Source organism: Molossus molossus, unplaced genomic scaffold (genome assembly GCF_014108415.1).
Source record: "Molossus molossus isolate mMolMol1 unplaced genomic scaffold, mMolMol1.p scaffold_m16_p_7, whole genome shotgun sequence".
In the NCBI taxonomy this organism is placed as follows: Eukaryota; Metazoa; Chordata; class Mammalia; order Chiroptera; family Molossidae; genus Molossus; species Molossus molossus.
In genome coordinates, this window is record NW_023425401.1 from 28,910,816 (window position 1) to 28,936,288 (window position 25,473).

At 41.2% G+C, this 25,473-nt stretch overlaps 1 protein-coding gene across 3 annotated transcripts in view; it reads left to right on the forward strand.

The window, feature by feature from the left end:
• Window positions 1-4,311: 4,311 nt before the first annotated feature.
• ICA1 (islet cell autoantigen 1) overlaps window positions 4,312-25,473 on the forward strand; it is a 147,561-nt gene continuing 126,399 nt past the window's right edge. For 2 of the 3 annotated variants that reach the window (XM_036246877.1, XM_036246878.1), the window contains exon 1: window positions 4,312-4,394. The gene's annotated coding sequence lies outside the window, so the exon portion shown is untranslated. Of the gene's footprint in view, window positions 4,395-4,627; window positions 4,727-25,473 lie in introns of those variants that run through there. The other variant, XM_036246876.1, reaches the window with a different exon arrangement.

Sequence of the window (25,473 nt, forward strand, 5' to 3'; positions counted from 1 at the left end):
TTAATTTTGAAGTGAAGGGAAGTTAATTTTAATTAACAAAAGTTAATGCTATTAATTAAACATTTGTTCTATTTTCACATGCGCACACAAATTTGCTTAAAGATATAATTGTTTCTGCTGAGGGTATGACAGAAGCTTTGTTTTGCTCTGTAGAGAGCATATTGAAAACAAGAATTAAAACAAACTTGGTCAAGATACTTAGTCCATGTTCTGAGTACATCTAATTGCTCTTTAAGTATTACACAATACAGGGAATAAGTGTTTTTATTTTGCCAATAACATTTAGCTAAACCATTTTTACATTTCTATCACCAATAACATTCAGACAATACTTTCAATAATTTTCAAAACAAATTTTCAAAGTTTATTCTTATAGAGTATCTAATGTTAATCTCTCAGCAACTCTGAAGAAACAGTGATTTTCCTCCTTATTTTTTTCTTTTTTTTTTGTTCAGATAGAGTGGGAGGGAGAGAGAGGAACAGAGAGAGAGAGAGAAACATCGACGTGAAAGGAACACATCGAGTGGCTGCCACCCGCACAACCGACCAGGGCCGGGGACAAACTGCAACCGAGGTACGTGCCCTTAGCGGGAACCGAACCCGGGTCTCTCAGGACCGCAGGCCGACGCTCCAACCGCTGAGCCAAACCGGCAAGGGCGATTTTCCTCCTTATTAATGAAGAAATTTATATGTATAGCTCTTATTAAACACATAACAACAACTTAAGCTCTACTTTAGCATTGTACTCTAGAAAAAGGTACCATAAGTCCTGTCAAAGATGAATCCAAAAATAAAATGATTCAGAGCTGTAGGCTATAAACATGTCTGGATGAATGACAGAGCACTCATTGGCACCATGGTGCCCAACCTCCAAGAGGAAGAAGGGTATTTTGCCTTAATTGCTCATATTGGGTGAGAGCATAAGGAGCATTCAGACCACACAAAATATATATCAACAGTCCACTAAATGTATTGTATTAATGTAGACGAAGAGTTTGTATACGTTCATATGCACATTTATATGTACGTATATTTTTTCTTTTCTTATCCAGCCCTAAACAATTGCTAATCTACTTTCTGTTTCTACAGAATTCCCCATCCTAGACTTTCATGTGAATGGACACATATATATGTGTGTGTGTGTGTGTGTGTGTATACACTTTTGTCACTGGCGTCTCTCACTTCACAGTGCTTTTAAGGTCCATCTAAGTTACAGCATAAATCAGCATTTCATGCATTTTCAGGGCCCAATAATATTCTATTGTATAGACATACTACACTTTATTTATTCATCCACTGATGGACAGTTGGATTATTTCCACCTTTTGACTCGTCTCAATAGTGTTGCTATAGACATCTGTGTGCAAGGTTTTGTGTGGATGCAGGTTTTCATTTCTCTTGGGAATATACCTAGGGGTGAAATTGCCGGGTCATATGGTAACTCTGTTTAATCATTGAGGAAGTTCCAGACCATTTTCCAAAGTGGCTGCATCTTGTACACTCCCATCAGCAATGTCTGAAGGGTCCTACTTCTCCACATCCTCACCTGGATTTACGTTTAAGCGCTATTACTTTGCTAAGAACGATGGAAGAAGTGGGCCATACCCTGCTGACTTACTGGAGGCCATACAAGCTCTGAAATGCCTGCTTCCCAACTTCTTTTTATCCCCCATTTTAAATTTTAAAAAAATTATTTGAAATCAGTTTTAGTGTGCAATAAAATAAACCTTCTCTCATTTAATCCACTGCTATTCTGGGTCTCTGTGAATGGCAGCCCAACAGAATTCCTAATTCATGTGGTCCTCTTAGCACATCTTGAACCTGGGAAGCCATTAAAAAGAAAATCATTGAACTGAACGTGTAAGGATATTTTCTGTGGAGAAGTTTCTATATTATCCTGCTCCACTCTGGAAAATGCACATTATCTCCTTCTTCATTTCAGATTCCAACATTCACTAGCCATTCTCTTCTTAGAAACTGTTTCAGTTCTCATTAGCTCTGCAAGAATGAAACACCAACTTGATGCCCAGAATCAGATGGAAGTGTTACAGGTGGAGTCATTTTCAAATGGGAAGGAAAGCACTCTTTGTAGCTTAGGTAGACGGAGCACGAACTTATTATTTTATTCCGCAAATATTATCCTAATATTTAGGACAGCATTAATAATGATGAAAAGTCATTTAAAGCTTTATCTTAAACTCTCTGGGAGCCTACGGAATGTCAGTGCCATGCTGACCAGACAGTGCTGTATCACATGTCTGTTCACTTTTCGACATGTGTTTGGAAGGCATTCCAGCCTCCCTGGCAGGTTGTTAGTTAGATTCATAGCTCAGCTTTCCACCTTGACCTTTGGAAAAGTAAAAGGAAACCTGAGTCATTAGTTATAAAAATCAGCTTTGTTTGCCCACTTCCCCTAATGCCTATGTTCCAATTATGTGTATTTTGAGGGGATACTGTGAACACACACAACTTGTCATTCTACTGTCTTTCTTGTAACAAATGTAAATATCTACCGCAAAGCCAGTCCTTTATCAATAGGGTTTCTAGTACTTTTTCCTTAACTAGTAACTCACCACTGGTGGAGAGGAGAACATTATAGAGTCAGGACATTTTGCGATCTATTTCTCTCTCCGTGCTTTAATGAACTGATTGATACACTCAGCCAACATTTGTTGAGCACCTACTATGTTAAAAAAATTTAAAAAGCACTTAATTCTGTTAAAAAATTATAATCTCTTTTTTCTTCTAAAGATTTTTTAAAATTGATTTTTAGAGAGAGAGGGAGGGGAGGATATCAATGTGAGAGCAATACATAGATCATTTGCCTCCTGTACGCCCCCTACCGGAGATCGAACCCACAACCTGGACACGCCTAACCTCTTTTTTTCAAACTCCAAGTAGGTTTTATGCATAAATTAATGGTTCTTAGAATCAAATATTTTTAAACAAAATATCTTAGTCATCTTTTTTTTTTTGCAGGAATTTTTTTCCTCATTTTAAGGGTTTTGCTCCCCCTTCTTCTCCCCTCACCCCCATTTCCTTCTTACAAACAGGAAAGTAATTTAGCTTGTGTTGTTAACAGGTCAGTCTGAATACTGCTTATAAAAACCAAATATAGGAGCAATGTTTTTCTCTCCCCAAACTTCTCCTGAATCTCAGATTTTCAACAATTTGCTATTTTGTAGACCATGTTTATTATTTGTTTATTCATAAATATTTATTAAAGACTTGATATTTGCTCAGCTGTATATTTTGTGCCATACTGAGGCAGGCTCAAACCTACCAATGACAGACAGAATCCCCAAGGAATATATCCAAAGAAAAATGTCAATTTTAAGGGTTTTGTACATTTCAGGAGCTATACTATCTTACTACCTTTCTATTAAAATGACAGCATCTTCTACACATTTTTACTATCCATTTTGGCCAGCTACCTTTCTATCTTGAGATTAAGCTAAATCTCTTGGTTCAGACAACCCTGGATTTAAACTATTCAACATCCTAGTAGCTGAATGCTTTTATGGCAATCTGGGCAGTGTTTTCATTTGTAAAACAGGAATAATAATTTTACCTACAATACTGGGCTGCTGTAAGCATTAAATGTAAAATATACAGCATGTGCCTGGCACATAATAAGCAGTTCATTCATGTGAGCTGTGGATTTTCGATTTGTTTACATCTTTATTCAATAACCATCTTTCATTCCACCCTGTTAAATTGTTTCAGTCAGTGGCTACCCAATAAACTTTTTAACAAATATATAACATAACCAGGGATTGAGTCATAGCACATTGGGATTGCTTTTCAGCATAGATACTTCTGGGAACTAGTATTCCAGCACTTTTTCTTCACGTGATGACTGTAGGGTGCTATAAAAACAGGGTTTGCTTCTTTCCTGATGACAAAAGAGAAGAGAAGATGAAATCATTATAAGCATCAATAAAAAGTATAAAAGATATATGACTGTATGGGAATGAAAACATTATATACATATACATACATAAACCGTTTTTTGTTCGTTTTGTTTTTTCCACACAACCTTTTTCCTTTAAGCCCAGACTTGATTCACAGGTACAGGCCTCTGTAACTTTTCTTGGCAATGAAGTCATGAAGTCTCCTGTCCCCCAAAGCCACAGAAATCTATAGTAGAAGCAAGTAGCATGCCCTACATTGGGCACAGTGGGAACCATTCATTATCGCTCCCACCTGTCGGCCAGGTCATTGTGACGTAAACGCTATGGACACGTGGAACACCTGAGGGAGAGCTGGGGCGGGGTCACCCTGGGCCGAAGATCCTAGCGGGGGATACCCCAGGAGATGGTGGTGGAGGTCAGACCCCAGGGAGTAGACCGGGGGAGACTCACTCCCCCAATCCCGGACCCACCCCAAACGAGGTGAGGCCACAGCCCTCTCCCTCATGCAGATCCCGGGGCGTTCTGGGGCGGGGGTGGGCTTCCCCCCGGGAGTCTCGGGCGCGGAGAGCTAGGGGGAGGGGGCGGTGGCGGTGCCCCGGCCGCCGCGCCCGCTCCCCCCGGCCGCTGCGCTGCGCTGCGGCGCTCGGGCTCCGCGGGTTGCTATTCCGGCTGGCGGCCGCCGCCGCAGGAAGGGCCGGCTCCTCGCTCCCCCGCCCTCTTCCCTCGCCTTCTGCTGACGCTGACGTCGGATGAGGGAGCTGGAGGGACGCTCCGACCACGGCCCGGAGGCTGCTGGGGGCCGGGGCTCCGAGGTACCTGCCCTCCGGGGCCGGGGTGGGGGCGCGCCGGGCGGGCTGCAGGCTGCAGCGCGAGTCGCCCGGCAGCCGGGGCAGTCGGGGCGCCAGCCTGGGACTGCCAGTTCTGCCCTGCGTGGGCGGCGGGTGACAGGCGGGTCGCCTCCCCTGCCACTGATCCCAGTGCGGGAACCGCTGAAGCCCCTTCCCCTCCCCCGCCTGCTCCCTCGGGCCTGGGCAGATCTGGCGGAAGCGCGCGCCATGGGAGCGTGCGTCAGCCCCGGGGGAGCGGGAGGACGGCGTTCGGGCTCCGGCCCCATCGCTCGCCCCAGCGCCGGCAGCACCCCCGCCCGCGCCAGCCCAGCCCACCCACTCTGCGCCTCGCTTCCCGGCGGCTCCGGCCCCAGGACCTCAAGGTCCTTTTACCCGGGGCTGACTTGTTGACAAGTTCACCTGCCGTGGCGCCTGGTGTTTGCCTTTTCTTTTCACCCCATTACCCATCTTGGGCGGAGGTGGCACGGAGCAGATGGGTACCTCTTTATAACCGCTACTGCCGGGAGGCCTGAGCTACTGGTCCCCTGCGAACGAGGTTGGTCACCTGCCTCGGACCCGACTGGATCTAGAGACCCTAAGCAAGCCAGGTCCCTGCAGACCCGGTGCGCCCGTTTCCTTTGGGTGCTGCTGACTCCTCCTTTCCTGACCCGGGGCTATTGCAGCTCCTGCTTCCTCTAGAAACGGACATATCCTGTTATGCTTGCCTTTGCCCAGAGCGACTCCCCATTATTAACCTTTCGCACTTTTTACTTGGAGTGCCCCCTAGGCCCCTTCAGTTTTTCTTTGGGGGTCTTAAAGTACTGCGCCCTTTAGCTGGTGGAAGGTATTAACTGCCTGGTTGGAGGGAGCCCTTCCTAGTTTAGAAAGAGAATCAGGTTTTCCTCTGTTTAGATAGTATTAAAAATATCAGCACGAGAAGGGGTGCTTTTGGCAACCTCGGTAACTGAGATCCAGTATATAAATGATCAGGGCCAGGAAAATATAGCACCAGCTGGTTTGAGAATGATACTGATATTGAATGTAGGAAGGAAGGCACATAAAGCATGAGCCATTAAGGCCCTATACATTATGACTCATTGCAAACATTTCAGTCAAGTCTGTCCCGAGAAATCTCAAATTGGTTTCAGTTGACCTTTAGTTTAGATTTTCTGTGATCTGAACTGTTTTGGGGGGTTGGGAGGTGAAATAGGAAATGCTTATTGGTTTGAAATTAATGCTCCAGACTTAGTTGCTTACTTTCTATTGAAAATACACACACATTCTAAAAATACTTTTAAGTGGATTTTCAAACCAGTTTCTCTTTAGGTTTCAGTTTTTATTTTTGAAACATCATGTGCAAAGTATACCGTAGGGGTAAAATCAGTTTATAATTCTTCATAGTCAAATGTCACTGGGTTTAGACCATCATATACATAGATATTTAATTGCAGGAGATGTGGCTTTCTAAATGTATCTTTTTGCAACGTGTAGGTAAATAGTTGTATTATTTATAGTAAATATAAAAGATCTTTAGAAAAAGTCAGTTAAGCTTCTGAGTACAAATTGTAATAGTGAAGAAACCTGAAGTTAAAGAATACTGGCTGTGGATACTTCACCCATGGGCCATTAAATACTAACGACACTGGGTGGTAAATCCCTGGGCAGCTTATTTCATAGCTGCCTTTCCCCCATTTGGTATTTAGCTGACTGCTTTCTCTGAGCCTCTTTCTCTTTCTCTGAGTATTTCACTCTCCACATCAACTGTGTGAAAAATACAGACAATTTTCTTACCCAAAAGAAAACCTTAAACATTGCTGCATTTTCAAGACATTTGACTACACAGTACATGTTTTTTCAGGTACAGGCAGTTTTATCAGAGGCAGGGAGGTGTGGCCACTGTGAAATGACAGGGCAGTGACAATCTGTGTTGATATGAACCTTAAGTTCACAGAGACCTCATACAAGAGAAGGCAGGGGAGTTAGTAGGCCAGGTGTATCAGGAGGAATTGTTCCTCCTACCTGGCTGAGCTTCACAGCTAGAGGCCTGAGGGGAGGTGGCAACATGAAGATCAGTGCACTGGTAACTAGTGCACGCTCTGCTCCATCTGCATTACCAGATGTAGGAGAACCGTGGACAAGTTTGCTGTCTGCATGTTTTTGTTCATGAGATAACATAGGTCACTAATTAATTAACCTTATTTGCATCTTCATCTCATCTAGAATCTGCCTCCACAGAGCTTTAAACTCAGATTGATACAGGGTAAACTTTTTTCCCCAATCCCCCCCAGCCCCACCCTGCCACATTTTATACCACAATCCTATCTGGCGCTGTGGAGGATGTGCAGAGAGCATGTAGGCTTTGGATCCCAATGGAGCATGATAGGAACCCCAACTGCACCAACTAGCCAGCCATGTGACCTTGAGCAAGTTACTTAAGCTCTCTACATCATCATGTCCATAGACAGAATATCCACTCTGTGGGGTTGTGGTGGGGAGTAGTGACAATATAGGTTGGCCTTTAACAAATAGCCAGATATATCTCCAGAAAATAGGTTTATTCAGGGACAACAAAGAATTGCAATTCAGGACGTGATATAGTGGCGAACCAACCACTCCTGAGTGCAGAGAAACAAAGGAGAAGACCGCTTTTTTATAAGGAACCGTTGTAAATGAAGAGTCCATTGGAGGAAATCGGAAGTTCGAAGTATAGTGACTTGTCGTTGGCGGAGTTATGGCTGGCTCCCATTGGCAGCTGTTACTGGGCCAGGAAGACTCTTTTCTTTCTCCTGCTGTGGTAGTGAAGGAGTATTATTTCCTGTTAGAGATGCAAGGTATGTCTCCTGTTGGCGTCAGTAGTGTTGTTGAATGACAACTGAGAGAGTTCTCTAAATGAGGTTTCTATTTATTAATTTTCACACGTATAAAAAATGCTTGGCACAGTAAATAGGACTCAAGAAGTTGCAGTAAATTCTTCTTTCATATGCTAAATATATGTGCTATCTGTATCTGAAAAGCCTGCTACTGCTTTTCCCCTGGTGAGAGGGACGATGTTCTGATTTGGTTTTCAGTAGTTCAGGTGATTTTGTACCAGTACTGAGAGTTGAGGCTTTTTGGACTACTTCTGAAGCTGGGAAATGCAATCTGTGGTCCAGAAACAAAGCAAAGCTAATTTGTTCCAGTGGGGATGGATCTTCCAAACCCCTGCCACTCAGATATAATTCACAGACCTGCAACATCGGCTTCCCCTTGGACCTTGTTAGACATGCAGAATCTCAACCTGCCCACTAGGCTCACTGGATTGCAATCTGCATTTTAACAAGATCCCCAAGTGATTCGTGTGTATATTAAAGCCTGAGAAACATTGTTGATTACCTGGCATTTAGAAAACTTTTCCATCTAATAGACTCATTTGGGGGCTTGTTAAATGTGGATTCCCAGTCTAGCTTCTCTCATCTCCTGTTAACACCACAGGTGGCTCTGATGTTTTGGGTCCTTCCATGCACTTTGAGAAACACTGCACCAAGCTCTATCCAACATAGTGCTCTAAAATGGGCCAGTGCCCTCTTTTTTTGACAAAGCTACATATTCAACCCCCTTTGAGATAAGTATTATAATCCCTATCAATCTGATAAAAAAAAAAAATTAAGATGACCTTCATCAGATGTCCTGGATAATGCATATGGTCGAAATACCTTGACCCTCTTTAAATCCTAGTTGACTATGCTTTCTTTATTCCAGCATTCAAATATATGCAGTGTGTGTGTAGAAGTAGTTTTAAATATTAATGAATCTCTCCAGGACAGGGATGACAGTACATAATAAGGCATTTAATACATACTTTTAACACCCAGCCTTCCTTCTGTGTGACTGGAGACCAGTTACTTAGGATGATAACTGATTTTGAACTTCATTTATAAAATAAGGATGATGTCTCCTTGGTAGTGTTGTCGGGATAAGCATAGTGTGCACGAAGCATACATCCCAGTGTCTGAAACGTGTTGTTCCTGAACTAATGGTAACCACTTGTCCGAATGTAAACCTAGCAAGAGACAATGAGTTCATGGAAAGCTGAGAAAATGGAATTGCTCATGACGAGAAATCTCTCCAGCTAAGTTGGATAACATCATCTACCAGGCCTTTGGCCAAATCAGAGAAGTGGGGTCACTACTCTGTTTTCGGCAAGCATCTGTTGAGTCTGCGCCATGTGCTGTGCACTGGGCTGGAACTGGGAATCCCAAGACAAGACCCAGACCCTAGCCTGCTCTGGAGGAGCCTAGAACCTGGGAAGGGAGAAATACAGAAGTCAGCCGGCAATTCTGTTTCATCAAAAGCATTGAGGGATGAAGCCCACATCAGGGGCACCACACCCAGGTGGGAGATGGAGGAGCGAAAACCTGAGAAGGTTCATGGAAGCAGGGACCCTTGACCTGAACCTTAAAGGACCACTAGGGATTTGGCAGGTGAAAAGGGTTGCGAATGGAGACTTCCCAGCACGGTATCCAGGAGTACGAAGAGAGAGAATACCGGCAGGTAGTCCTCATGGCTGGAGCCCAGTGTGCATGCATAGCCCTTATTAGCTGAGTGACCTCAGGCAAGTGCAAATCATCTGTGGTCTGAGAGGATTAAATGTGTTAATTGGGGTAAGCACAGGATTGATTCCAATTATGTGCCTAATAGTCCTGGTGGTAGTAGAGATCTTAGTGGAAAATAAGGGACAGATATTGTCATTAGAATTAGAGAAAATAAAGAGGTCAATTTGAGAATACATTTAACAGAAAATACTAAAAATTAAAAGAGGGTGACTGAAAAAGAATGGAATGCAATTCAGTACGGGGGAGGGGGGGACACGAGGTGTATGTGTTCAGTGATGGACCACTGATTATATAGATAATGGTATATTGTTACCCCCGGGAGTCTAGATTTGAGTGTAGAAAGGTCCTCTCATTCTAGGTGGTGAGAGGATCTGTGCAGGGAGGGACTAGGAAGTATTGCAGCTACTTTCCCGGAGCTCGCATTAAAATCTCTTCTGTTACTTACCATCATCCCTCACACCCACTTCTCTGTTCCCAGAATAGGGCATGGATACCAGTGTGTGAAACCTAAAAGTACTTAAGGGAAATCCAGCCTTCTCTGCGTATTTCTGGGGGAGTGCATACTTAGCCAGAGCCCAACGAGCTCGTTGTGGTGAACGAGCCCCCCTGAGAGCCACCAGCAGTCCACCAGCGAGGTTTGGTGTGCACCAGCGCCGTGGTGGTAATGGATTTGGGACTAACGCAGGGCCTAGGCCTGTGATTAGAAGATACTGTTTTTATAGAAACAGAGCCCAATATCCATTTCTTTCATCCAGGAGTAGAAAGCAGGGGTTAAAAACAGGAGCTCAGGAGTCAAAAGCAGATCTGAATTTACTAGTTGTTGAATTTGAATTTGGGCAAACTACTTCACCTTTCCAAGCTCTTCTTTTCCTTTTTTATTTATTTTATTTTTCAATTATAGTTTACATTCAGTATTATTTTGTATTCGTTTCAGGTGTACAGCATAGCCGTTAGACAATCATATACTTTACAGAGTGGTCCCTCGGTATTTCGAGTACCCACCTGGCACTGTACCTAGTTATTACAGCATTACTGACCGTATTTCCTATGCTCTACTTTGCATCTCCATGACTGTTTTGTGACTACCATTTGTAGTTCTTTTTTTTTTTTTTTCTTTTTTTTTCTTTATTTATTTTAGAGAGGAAGGGAAAGGGAGAGAGATATGGAAATATCGATGAGAGAGAACATCGATTGGCCGCCTCCTGCATGCCCCTCACTGGGGATTTGGCCCACAACCTGGGCATGTGTCCTGATTGGGAATCGAACTGGCGACCTCTTGGTGCATAGGTCGACACTCAACCACTGAGCCACACCAGCCGGGACAATGTTTAACTTAATCCCTTCACTTTTTTCTTCTCACTTGCAATGGGCTGGTATCCCCTTCACGGTGGTGGTATGGGGATGAGATAATGGGGTTAAGCGCTTCATGTGTGTGAAGTGCTCTGTAAATGGTAGCACATAATTATTGCTCTTTGTCTATCACGATTTACTAAAGGGCTGCTGTTTTAGGTTACTTTGCTTGGTGTAAGGAGGCAAAGATGAACCAATTAGGGTGTCTGCCTTCAAGGGACTTACAGTCTAGTGCAGGAGATGCAGATGTAATGAGCTCATTGCAGGAGAGTGTTGGGAGTGCAGGGGACCACCAGCAGGGGGCAGTTAATTCCTCAGTGATGAGGACAGGAGTGGAAGGCCCCTGAGTGTGGGAGGGTAGGTGTTGGGTTGGGGAAGGCTTCATGGAGGAGGTGACATTTGAGGAGAGGCTTGCAGTAGGTATAAGTTGGCCAACTGGATCAAGGAGGGGAGGACATTTCAAGTGGAAGGAAACTGCAAGTGGCATAGTGTATTCAGGAAAGCACTAGCATTCTGAAATGACCAGAAGGAATACTTCTGTGTGAGGGATTATACAATCTTTTGAAAAGGGGACAAGAAGTATGAAATTTTCTCTGGTAGGAGGGTGGTATAATTAGATTTGCATATTATAGTAATAGTTCAGACCGTGGTGTAAAAGATTGGAGTGGGCAGATACAGGGATAGTGTTGCCTCTGCAGGCTAAGTCCTGAATGTGAATATGAAAGGAGAAGAGGTAGTTAATAGCTTTTCAGGAGGCAGAACGGAGAGATCTTGGAGACTAGCTGCAAAAGATGAGAGAGAAGTCAAGGTTTCAACTTGGGCCTCTCAGTGGATTTCATGCTGGTAATTAACATAGGGACCACAGGAAGAAGATTGATTTGGGCGTAAGGATGGAGGAAGATGAGTTTAGCTTTAGATGTGCTGAATTTGCCAAGCCTGTGGACTGTCCAGGTGAAGATTACCATAAGGAGATGCAAATTTAAATACTTCTTCAGATCAGATCCACCCTTCCATCTCCCTATTGTAATCTCTGGAGAGGTGTTTAATTCTGGAAGTCATTGACACACAGCTATTGGTTGAAGCCACAGAAGTGGATTAAACCACCTAGAGAGAGCAAGTAAGATGTAATAGAAGACAACCAAGGTTGGAACCTTATTGATCACTGATATTTGAGATGTGGGTACAGAGGAAGAGGAGCTAACAAAGAGAATAGAAAAGATAACGAAAGTGTAGATGGTGTTTCCGAGAATGGAAGGGGAGCTTAGTCAAAGGTCAAGTGAGATGAGCACCTGAGTTGGACAAACTTTCCCTGGTATGTTGAGGAAAGGAACCAGACTGTGTGGGCTTAGAACTCTGCGGAGTTAAGGAAGAAGATGGTAACTGGAGGAAGAAAGAGGTGGAAGAATATGGGTTGAGGGCAGAAAGGGAGGTTGATTAACTTGAAAGAGGAGGAATAATAGATGGACTAAAGTGGGAGGGGGCAAGGGGGAGAAAAAGAAATGAACAGCAGTGGTTCTAGTCATGGTGCTGGAAGTTGCACGTGGGAGAAGATGCCCAGTGCAATGCCAAGGGCCATAATTCCTTGCAGCGCATGAGAAGGGAGACTGGTCATCATTGCCCTGGGGAGTTTTCTTCCACCTGCTGCTTTCTGAAAGCCAGGGGTTGAGTGTCCTTATAACTAATGCTCATTCCTCAGTGTTCCCACAGGCAGCATGGGTATCATTGTGAAGTGGGTAAACTTTGCATGATGCTAAACCACTCCCCCTTCTTGCTTCCTGCTTCTCTCTGCACTCCTAACCTGGAGCTCTGGGCCTTTGAGCTATTTTCTACTTATTCTACCCCCGATGGCCCTGTCCTTCCTGATCCCCATCAAAATAACCAGTCTGATGCCTTAATCACTCTGGGCATTGCTTCTATTTAATCCTGTAAGTTTCTTCCCTAAGAAAGTAGAGAGAACCTGGAAAAGGGATCTTTTATGAGTTTTCACATATCAACAGCTGATGACCCAGTATAGCTAGCTAGGCGAGGTGGCTCTGTCAGTCGGGGTACATGAAAATACAGTGCTTTCTCTTGCCATCTACTTTCTTTCGCTTACTTTTATTTTAAGGTCCTCTTTTTGCTTCTCCCTCCTCTGCCTGAGCTGCTCTCACCCCTTGCTCTTAAGCCAGCTCAAACTCAAACATGATTTAGTGACCACAACTTTACCCAGCAAAGTCCTTGAATCCATGCCATTACCAGAGCAAGGAGCTGTGGTGGTTTGTGTGCAGGACCTGTGCACGGCATAGACATTTGATAAGCCACACGTTGGTGTCTGCGTACTTCAGTAATTTAATACGAATGAAAAAGGCTTACTGTGTGCCTTGGGAAATTTTCTTCAGTCCTGGGCCTCAGTTCCCCTCCTCTATGAAAACAGGAGATTAGACTACATTATCTATAAATTCCCTCCAACCTCTGAGTGGTCCTGTGGAGACATAAGATGCTTTATTATGAATTTAATGTTAAAGAAAAGAACCTTGTAAAAAATTTAAGAAAAAGAACCTTGTAAACATTAGTGTCTCTCTAATTATTCTGATTGCTGACATTATCCTAATGTGTGACTTCATGGAGTTGTGGTCACTATATTCATGTATTTTTTCCCCATCACATCTGTAATATTATTTAACCATTCATTAATTTCTATGTATTTGCATATAAATTATATATATGTAATTTTGTATACATTTTATATTTGTAGGTATATGTAAATATTTTTATTGGATTTATTGGGGGTGACATTGGTTAATAAAATTATATTGGTTTCAGGTGTACAATTCTACAATATGTCATCTTTACATTGTATTGTGTGTTCACCACCCCAAGTCAAGTCTCCTTCCATCACCATTTATCCCCTCTATACCCTCTTCTACCTCCCCCCACCCCCCTTTCCCTCTGGTAATCACCACAATGTTGTCTGTGTCTATGAGGTTTTTGTTTTTGTTACTTTGCTTAATCCCTTCACCTTTTTCACCAAGCCCCAACCCCTCTCCCCTTTTAACAGCTGTCAGTCTGTTCTCTGTAGCTATGAGTCAGTGGGTTGGTTGTCTTTTCATTTTGTTGATGATATCCTTTGCTGTGCAAAACTTTTGGGGTTTATAGTCCCATTTGCTTAGTTTTTCTTTTGTTTCCCTTGCCTGAGGATATATAGCAGAAAAAAAATATTTCTACAAGAAATGTTCAAGATTTTACTGCCTATGTTTTCTTTGGGGATTTTTATGGTTTCAAGTCTAATGTTTAAATATTTAATCCATTTTGAGTTTATTCTTGTGCATGGTGTAAGAAGGTGATCTAGTTTCATTATTTTTGTATGCATCTGTCTAGTTTTCCCAACACCATTTACTGAATAGACTTTACCCCCTGGTGTGTCCTGCCTCCTTTGTCAAATATTAATTAACCATAAAAATGTGATTGATTTCTGGGTTCTCTATTCTGTTCCACTGATCTACATGTCTGATTTTATGCCAGTACCATGCTGATTTGATGACTATGGCCATGTAGTATAGTTCGATATTAGGTGGCATGATTCCTCTGACTTTGTTCTTCTTTCTCAAGATTGTTGTGGCTATTTGGGATCTTTTATGGTTATTTTGGAATATTTTTTTCTGGTTCTGTGAAATGCACCATTAGTATCTTGATAGGAATTGCATTGAATATATAGATTGCTTTGTGTAGTATGGACATTTTAATGATGTTAGTTCTTCATATCCATGAACACAGTATATGCTCCACTTGTTTGTATCTTCTTCTATTTCTTTCTTCAGTGTCTTAAAATTTTTCAAGTACAGGTCTTTTTTTTTTTTTTTTGGTGGTACGTGACCCTAGTGGGAACTGAACCCGGGACACTCTGGTCTGCAGGCCGACACTCAACCGCTGAGCCAAACTGGCCAGGGCCAGGTCTTTTGCATCCTTGGTTAAATTTATTCTTAGGTATTTTTTTTCATGCAATTGTAAATGGGGTTGTTTCCATAGTTTCTCTTTCTGATAGTTCATTATTGGTGTATAAAAATGCAACTGAGCCCTGGCTGGTTTGGCTCAGCAGTTAGAGCGTCGGCCTGCTGACCAAAGGGTCATGGGTTCCATTCCTGATCAGGTACACATACCTGAGTTGCAGATTTTTTTTTTTTTTTTTTTTATCATCCTCAACCGAGGACATTTTTTCATTTTTTGTTCAGGTAGAGTGGGAGGGAGAGAGAGGAACAGAGAGAGAGAGAGAAACATCGATGTGAAAGGGACACATTGAGCGGTCGCCACCCGCACAACCAACCAGGGCTGGGGACAAACTGCAACCGAGGTACATGCCCTTAGCGGGAACTGAACCTGGGTCTCTCCGGACCGCAGGCCGACTCTAACCACTAAGCCAAACCGGCCAGTGCCTGAGTTGCAGATTTGATCTCCAGTCCCAGTTGGGCTCGTGCAGGAGGCAACTAATTGATGTGTCTATCTCACATTGATATTTCTCTTTCTCTCTCTCCCCTTTCTCCCTTCCATTCTGTCTAAAAATCAGTGGGAAAGTATCCTTGGGTGAGGCTTAACCAAAAAAAAAAAAAAAAAAGAAAAATGCAACTGATTTCTTGATATTTATTTTGTATCCTTCTACTTTACTGAATTCATTTATCAGTTCTAGTAGTGTTTTGGTGGAATCTTTAGGGTTCTTTATACACAGTATGTCATCTGCAAATAATGACAGTTTTACTTTTTCCTTTCCAGTTTAGATGCTTATTATTTCTTCTTCTTGTCTGATTGCTGTGGCTACCATTTCAGTGCTATGTTGAATAGTACAGGTAAAAGCTGACATCCCTGTCTTGTTCCAGATCGTATGGGAAATGCAGTTTTCATTGAGTATCATGTTGTCTGTGGGTTTGTCACATATGGCCTTTATTACATTGAGATATGTTCCCTCTATTCCCTCTTTGTGGAGTTTTTATCATACATGGGTGCTGGATTTTATCAAATGCTTTTTCTGCATCTATTGATATGATTATGTGGTTTTTATCCTTCATTGTTTATGTGGTGTATCATGTTTATTGATTTGTGGATATTTTACCAACTTTGCATTTCTGGAATAAATCCCACTTGATCATGGGATATCATCTTTTTAATGTATTGCTGGATGTGGTTTGCTAATATTTTGTTGAGGATTTTAGCATCCATGTTCATCAGGGATATTGGCCTATAATTTTCTTTCTTTGTAGTGTCCTTTTCTGGTTTAGGAATTAGAATCATGCTGGCCTCGTAAAAATGAGCTTGGGAGTCTTCCCTCCTCTTGTATTAGTATTATCATTAATCCTCACCAGAGTATGTTTATTTATTTATTTATTTATTTTTCTTATCCTCACCCGAGGACATTTTTCCATTTTTTGTTCAGATAGAGTGGGAGGGAGAGAGAGGAAGAGAGAGAGAGAGAAACATCAATGTGAAGGGACACATTGAGTGGCTGCTACCCACACGACCAACCAGGGCCGGGGACAAACTGCAACCGAGGCACGTGCCCTGAGCGGGAACCGAACCCGGGTCTCTCTGTACTGCAGGCCGACGCTCCAACCACTGAGCCAAACCGGCCAGGGCTGTTTATTGATTTTAGAGAGAAGGGAGAGAAAAATGTAGGTGTATATTTTTATGTAGAGAAAGAGAGAGAGAGAAGGAGGGAGGTAGGGAGAGAGATTATCCTTTTCTTTTTTATTGAATTTATTGAGGTGACATTGGCTAATAAAATTATATCGTCTTCAGGTATACAGTTCTATAAAACACCATCTGTATATTGGATTGGGTATTCACCAACCCAAGTCAAGTTTCCTTTCATCACCATTTATCTGCCTTATACCCACTTCTACCTCCCCCACCTCCTTCTTATCTTTTCACATTTATGTTCTTATAGTAGTTCATCTATTTCTCACTCACATTAATCTGATTTGAAACAAATAGTACATTTTGCAGATAGATTTGAACCATTTTAAAGAAACTTAATATGAAAATATAGTGCAACCATTTTGTAGGTCATTTATAAAAACCATGTACATATACACTCACATGTGTATAGTTTTTGTATATATCCGTAAGTGTGTACATTTGAGATTTTATTTTTGTAATGACATTTATGAAAATAATTATCAGAGTTTCTGGGGAGAAAGCACTGTTTAAAGGTATTTGCATCTGTAGAAGATATCAGTGACCTTAGTTATGGAATTAATTTCTAGCTCTTTGTTGATTTGCTTAATGCCATAGACCAAGGCCGTCCAATAAAAATATAATGGCAGCCACATATATAATTTAAAATGTTCTGGTATGAGCATTCTAAAAACTAAAAAGAAACAGGTGAAATTAGGTAATATATTTTATTTAACCTAATATATTCAAAATATCATTTCAACATAAAATATAAAAATACATATATAATATATAAATAAATATAAAATAGAAATAAATAATAGAATATGTAAATATATGTTTACATATACATAATATAATTATATAAATCAATAGTTTATTATATAAATCAATAGAAAATACATATATTTTTTATAAATATAAAATATAAGATATAGATTAATGAAATATTTTACCTTTTTGGTGAGCAGTACTAAGTCTTCAAAATCTAGTGTATATTTTACATATAAATCATATCTGAATTCAGACTGGCCGTATTTGGACTGCTCAATAGTGACTAATATTTTTATTTATTTTTTTCTTTATTGATTTGAGAGAGAGAGAAGGTAGAGGGAGAGAGATAGAAACATCAGTGAGAGAGAACATCGACTGGCCACCTCCTGCATGCCCCCCCACTGGGGATTTGGCCCACAACCTGGGCATGTGCCCTGACCAGGAATCGAACTGGTGGCCTCGTGGTGCATGGATCGACGCTCAACCTCTGAGCCACACCAGCCGGGCATGACTGATATTTTTAACTAATATTAATGTTCAAGAGGGAAACCTTTTGGAGAATGCCTTGGCTGTTTGTTTTAGTTTCTTAGAATGGGATGCTATGTTAGATATTTTCCTTGGAGAAACATCTCTTAGAACAGAAGAAGGGAAGGAGGAGGGCATCAGCTGCGATTCATATTCCAGTCTCAGTATTCCTCCTTGTGAACTTGATCTTTACCCTGATTTTGGACACATTTTCTCCATTTTTGGAACCCCAATTTCCTCATCTTTAAAAAGGATGTATTCATCATCTCTAAACTTTATCTTGTATATTCATGTCTCTAAAAGTAACTAAAATTAGCTTTGTAGTTTTTGTGACTGAGGGCATTCTAGATGCCAGCCAGCCTACTCGACTGTTTTACAGACAAGCAGAGGAAGGGCAGGTGGGTGGAATGACCTGGAGGAGGAGGAAGTGTGTGGCATGGCCATGGGTTTAAGGGTTTTATTTTACATTGAGCAGCATATTGGGAGACAACTTATATTGGTATTAAAATATTTACTTTAGCCCTGGCCGGTTTGGCTCAGTGGTTACAGCATCGGCCTGCGGTCCAGAGAGACCCAGGTTCAGTTCCTGCTAAGGGCACGTACCTCGGTTGCAGTTTGTCCCCGGCCCTGGTTGGGTTGTGTGGGTGGCAGCCACTCGATGTGTCCCTTTTCACATCTCTCTCTCTCTCTCTCTCTCCCCCTCTCCCTCTTCCTCTCCCTCCCCCCCCCACCTGAACAAAAAATGGAAAAATGTCTTCAAGTGAGGATAAAAAAAAATATTTACTTTAGGGATGTGATTTTAATAGGTTTAAAGCACCATTAAGCTTAATTAATGCCAATATAATAATATCTAAGCTGTTTCAAAATGTGAATGAAATGATCATCTAAAATTCAAATATTAACAGTGACTTTCACGCATAGGATTTAAATAAAAACTCATCCATCTTCTAGCTGCCTTGAATAAGGTTAGAATTCTCTTTTAAGATTTGCTGACTCACAGAATTAAAGCATGACTCACAAAATTAAAGCATGACTCACAAAATTAAAGCATGATCATGTTTCACTTTTAGTTGTGAATTTATGAAATGTCAAAAACCATTTGTAGAAGACATAAAACTCAACTAGAAACAGAATTCAGTTAAAGTTATATGGAATACCCAAGTAATCATAGCCCTAACAAAATCTAAAAGGAGAAGCTGTGTGATATCTGAGAGATGGGAAAAACATAAAAGCTAGTTAAAATTACGTTAATGTTTAGCTTTTGAGAAGATGGAAAAAAATTTAACTTCCCACCCCCCATAGGGATCTCTCATCTCAACTGTGTGAACATGATCTGGTGAATCAATATTTAAAAAATAATAAGTATGGTTAATTATGCCTAGAGGATTGTTTCAGTTTGTTCTCTCTTTCTACTGAAACTGCTTTAATATTTATACTTCACACACTTATGGGAAATTATAAATATCATTATTGACATAAGAGAAAGTGACTAGATATAAACCTCTGGAAAGAGATGGAAAATACTGGAAGCAAAAGAAATGTATAAATATTATTATAAAAACTCGGTGGCTGGAACCACTGACAGTTGTATTTCTTCTGTTTGTCGGCCAAGCCATCAGGAGCCTGCATTGCACTGAAGCTCAGGCCCTGGAGCTGACTGGTTTGTTCTCTCAGACCCCTCAGTGACCTCTCTTGATCACAGGTCCCCCTTTTCAAAGGAAGGAGCTTCATCTGATTGTGTCTTGTTTTCCTGTAGGCTCTAAATTATGTGACTTCCATGGTTCTGAGATTGCACCAGAGAAATAAACCCAATGACAAAACAAAGTACTATTGGAAATGGCCAACATTTCTAGATGAAGCTAATCTCTGAAATAATGGATATATGGAACCAGCAGAAAATTATATAAATTGGTGTCATGCAATGGAAAGCTAGATCTAAGAGACATGCCACAGGCTTCCAACATTTTTTTATAGTCCAAGATGAACTCTCCAGACCTGACATAGAAGGCGTTTACTATATGTGAAACAAATAGCGTTGTCTACCCTCCAGGGGCTACAGAATATATCTAAATGCTGCAAGTGACAACAGGTGGCCTCAGAGATTGGCTCCTATGTCTCCCCAGTCACATCATCTTTCTTTTTTTTAATCCTCACCCGAGGATATTTTTTTATTAATTGGAGAGAGAGAGAGAGAGAGAGAAACAGAGAAACATTGATGTGAGAGAGAAACATCGATTCGTTGTCTCCTGCACCTGAACTGGGGACCAAACCCATAACCTAGGTATGTGCCCTGACCAGGAATGAAACCTGCAACTTTCTCGTGTACAGGACGACACTCAACCACCTGAGCGACCCGTTTGAGCACTTCTTTCTTTGTTATGGGAATGCACATCTGCTTATGGGTGGTTGTATGTACACCATGCAGTTCTACCGTGGAAGAATTTGTTATCCCTCTGCCTGGAAGAATCCACCCACCACTGCTGCCCCACACATGCACACACAACCTCTTAACCTTCACATGGCCAGCCACTGCTGATTCTTAGAAACTCAGCCCAAAGGCCATGGAGGAAGCCAGCTCTGGGCCCTCTCCTCTCTGTTCTTCTAATCCTGGGCACCTTCCTCCATCATGACACTTGGCATTCCCTCACTTCAGATTCTTTTCGGTTATACACAGACAGCCCCCAAAGTCTGTGGCGTGTAGGGACGTGTAATTTTACAGAGGATTGATTTTTAACCAATTATTTTGTATTGCATCAAATATAAGAAACCATTACTCATGAGATCTTTTACCATCTTATGTTCCACGAAGCAAAAAAAAATGACTGCCAAACAGTTGACAAAGTATCAGTTGTAGGACACATCCCAGGTTCAGGAATGGTGGAATGTAAACAGATTTGCATCTTACTCAGTGATGTGTGGTGCTATGAAGCTGGTGATTGGGCATGAGTCAATTTCCTATGTGATAGTACAAATGTACCACTTCACGCCAATAATACTGTAAGACTCTGTTCTGTTCTCTCTATTATTATTTTTTAGTATCTTCTCAGTTTTTTAATTAATTTATTTTTGTTACAGATGTTTCTCCTTTTCCTCCCAAACACCCTCCTCCCGAACCCCGACTATCATTGTTGTCTATTTCCGTTGGTTACGCATACATGCATATAAGTTCTTTGGTTTATCTCATCCCTCCCCCCACCCCCTCCTCTGTGGTTTGTCAGACTGAATCGTACTCATTTCGATGTCTCTGGGTCTATTTTGTTCATAAGCTTATTTTGTTCATTATATTCCACAAATAAGTGAGATCATGTGGAATTTGTCTTTCTCTGATTGGCTTATTTCGCTTAGCATAATACTCTCCAGGTCCCTCCAGGTCATCTCAAAGGATAAGAGATCTTTCTTTCATATAGCTACATAGTATTCCATTGTGTACATGTACCACAGCTTTTTTATCCACTCATCTATTGGTGGACACTTGGGCTGTTTCCAGATTTTAGCTATTGTAAATAGTGCTGCTATGAACATAGGGGTATGTATATTTTTTTTCTGATGGGTGTTTCAGGCTTCTTAGGGTATATTCCTAGAAGTGGGATCACTGGGTCAAATGGCAGTTCAATTTTTAATTTTTTGAGGAAACACCATATTGTTTTCCATAGTGACTGCACCAGTCTGCATTCCCACCAGCAGTGTACTAGAGTCCCCTTTTCTCCACACCCTCATCAGCACTTCTTGTTTGATGATTTGTTGAAGGCGGCCATTCTGACAGGTGTGAGGTGATACCTCACAGTTGTTTTAATTTGCATCTTTCTGATGATTAGTGATGTTGAGTATTTCTTCATATGTCTCTTGGCCATTTGTATGTCCTGTTTGGAGAGGTGTCTATTTAGGTCCTCTGCCCATTTTTTTTTTTTTTTTTATCCTCACCCGCAGACATTTTTGCATTTATCTTCAGGTAGAGCAGGAGGGAGAGAGGGAAGAAGAGAGAGAGAGAAACATGGATGTGAGGGAGACACATCAAGTGGTTGCCACCCACACGACCCTAACCAGGGCTAGGGACAAACTGCAACTGAGGTGCGTGCCCTTAGTGGAAACTGAACCCAGGACTCTCTGGTCCACGGGCCGACACTCTAACTGCTGAGTCAAACCAGCCAGGGCCCTCTGAGTATTTTTTAATTGGGTTCTTTGTCTTCCTTTTGTTGAGTTGTATGAGTACTCTATATATTTTGGAAATTAACCCCTTATCTGGCGTATTGTTGGCAATTATGCTCTCCCATGTAGATACTTTGGTACTTGTTTCACTTTGATACTTGTTTCTTTTGCTGTGTAGAAGCTTTTTAGTTTGATGTAGTCCCATATATTAATTTTTTCCTTTGTTTCTCTTGCCTTCAGCATTGTATCAGTGAAAATTCTGCTGCGTGTGATGTCCGAAATTTTGTTACCTACATTTTCTTCTAGAATTTTTATGGATTCACAAGTCTGTTCTGTTCTCTTTAAATGCATGATTCTTACAGGGGTAAAATAGCTCACTTCCCATAGAAAGCTAGAAATGGTGTGCACATCATCACTGAAGAGCTCTATGATAGTGACAATTTTTAGTTAGAAAGTAACAATTTTGAATAAATTAGAGAGGAAAATCCCAAATTTGGCAGTGGTTCAGATCTGTAATTCAAGAGAATCCACTTTGTGTTCAGTAGAGATACAAGGAAAGGGGATTCTGGACTCAGTTTCAGCTAGTACTCCAGCTAACAGAAAAACTGCTCACTGATGGGAGAGAACGATCTGCTAATACTGGAAGGGTAATTAATGTAAACCTGAAACTACACAGGAAGTGTGGTTCAGGAGGAAGCTAATTGAAATATTTTTGCAAGTTGAGGTACTGATATGGTGAAATATAGCTACTGGTATTACCTTTACTCCGAGTAAGGGTTGGCTTAAGAATTTTAGATTATTTGCATAATCCAGATATAATCAGAGGTGCCATTAGCTAACTCCATAAGCTCATAGAAAGGGGTTCTGGGCCAGAACAAATGTTCAGTGCTGCTGAAGGAAGCCTTTATGGAATGAAAATACTTTGCCATGTTCTATCTCCAAGGAAGAAAATTCAGTATCGGGGTTTAAGGCTGCCGAGGACAGACTGACTTCTCTTCTTTGTAGCGATGCATCAAACTCTTCTTTTAAATCAGGCTTGCTTTAGCATTCTGTGAACCTAGCAGAATCAGAAAAGTATCTTGAGGGTATTTAGAAAAAACTTTTGCTTATGTATTGGCCATCTAGTTTGTTCAGAATTGCTTTTCAATAGCCATGGGAAATAAAAACAAGTAGAATAGTGATAGCCTGTCCACACAGGTGGATAAAATGATAATAAATTAACAATCAAGTTTTGGCTAGGATGTGGAGAAAAGAGAACCCTCATATACTATTAGTAGGACTGAAAATTGGTGCAGCCCCTATGGAAAACAGTATGGAGGTACCTCAAAACATTAAAAATAGAACTATGATATGACTCAGCAACCCCACTCATAGGTAAAAAAATTAAACCCAAAACACTAATTTAAAAAGATACATGCATCCTATGCTCATTGCAGCATTATTTATAATAGCCAAAATATGGAAACAACCTAGGTATCCATCAATAGACAGTTGGATAAAGAAAAGATGGTACATATGCACAGTGGAATATTACTCAGCCATGAAAAAGAATAAAATCTTATCATTTGGACAGCATGGATGGACCTGGAGGATATTATGCTAAGTGAAATAAGTCAGAGAGAGAAAGATAAATACCATGTGATTTCACTTATATGTGGAATCTAAAAAATAAAATAAACAAAACAGAAATAAACTCGGATACAGAAAACAGACAGATGGTTGCTAGGGGAGCAAGGTTGGCGGGCTGGGTGAAAAAGGTGAAGGGATTAAGATGTGCAAATGAGCAGTTGCAAAATAGTAGCAGGGATGTAAAATACAGCATAGGGAGTATAAACAATAATATTGTAATAATTACTTGTGCCGTCAGGGGTACGAGACTCACTGGGAGCATCACTTTGTAAGTCATATAAATGTCTAACTTGTATGCTGTAAGAAAAAAAAAAAAAGACACCACAGCAAGCACATAAGAAAAGCATAGAGGAAAACAAGCATAATTATTGTACAGAACCCCAGTACAAAATCTGAACAGAGTATCCCTCCTCCCTGTTCTCCAAGTTCTCCCCACACAGATGTGGCCGAGAACAGCTGTGGTTTTAATGCCCGGCCTTGGAGCAGGAGGTGAAAGTATTGCATCCCCATCAAGGTGCAGCCTGGAAAAGTGTAAGAGAATTAGGTTGATGGTCATAGTGTCACCTAAGCAGGAGGTGCTGACCTCAACAGCAGTCCCATCTCTGAGCAGGGAAACATCGTTCCTCTTTATTTCTTGTCTTAGCCTGTTTCTCACTAACCCACCCACCCTACCCACCCTCAGAATTGTTGCATCAAAATTAGGAACTTGATTTTCACTGATCTGTTAACTCTTGGACCCCTACTTCTTTGAGTAGGTCTTAATTATTACTGGCTCATCTGCCATTCCTGTGGGCAAGTCGTGCTGAATTTAACAATATCGGTGCTTTTTTTTTCTTCTCACGGCACGCACAGTCCATAAGCAACTTGGTACTTGCTCTTCTTTGCTTGTCCCCCAAGGCAAGGTGGTGACAAGCAGAACTTTAGGAAGTCTTCTCTGTGCCATTAAAAAGTTGGAGACATGATTCCATTCATTTGGGGTTTCGTTCGTAAGTGGGAGAAGTGGAGCAATAGCTTCCTTTGCAGAATCGTGACCTGAAGTATTAGCTAATTGCATACTTTATTGCACTTGGCAGGGGAAATGATATTTTTACAGCAGAACTTACAAATTTGGGAATTCAGGAAGATATTTTTATAGGTCCCTTGCAAATGTCAAGAGTCTCATGAGTCTGGAAATTATGTTTATATGTCTGTCTTTCCTGTCTGTCCAGTACTGTAGCCACTAAGTGCATGTGGCCATTGAGCACTTAATGTGGCTAGGTCCAGTGGCTATGTACTGTATTGTAAGTATAATGTACACACCTGCTTTCACACTTGTTACAAAAACACAAATGCAAAATATATAATTTTTGTATTGATTACATGTTGAAATAATATTTTAGATATACTGGGTTAAATAAAGTATATTACTTTTTATAATTTTATTCATTCCTTTTACTTTTATTTTCTTAAAAAATTTTTTTCTATGTTGGTTTTAGAGAGAGAGGAAGGGAGAGGAAGAGAGATAGAAATATTGATGAGAGAGAACATCAGTTGGCCGCCTCCTGCATGCCCCCCACTGGGGATTGGGCACACATCCCAGGCATGTGCTCTGACCAGGAATCGAACTGGTGACCTCCTAGTGCATGGGTCAGTGCTCAACCACTAAGCCACACCGGCAGGGCTCCTTTTACTTTTTTAACATGGCTATTAGATCATTTAAAATTACATATGTAGCTCATAGTATATTTCTATTGCTTAGAATCGATCTAGACTGTAAGTTCCTTGAGGCCAGGGACAGTGCCTGGCACATATTAATTAGATGCTTAATGCATTTTTGATAAACCAAACCGATGAACTGAAATAAATGAATGGATGGCAATTGTAACCATTTTTTAAAGTATTGGTTTTGACAATGGGTTTAGGAAGTACTAGAGCAAGATGAGATGGTTTTGTCAGGAAATATTCAGGTTGTGTTTTAATCGTCCCTACATGAAAGGAGATGCAGGCTCTGGCTGCCTCTGCCCTGTCCTGAGACATTCAGATGTGCCTGTGCAGTGGACTTGATTTTGCCACTCATGACCCCTTTTCTCAAGTTGC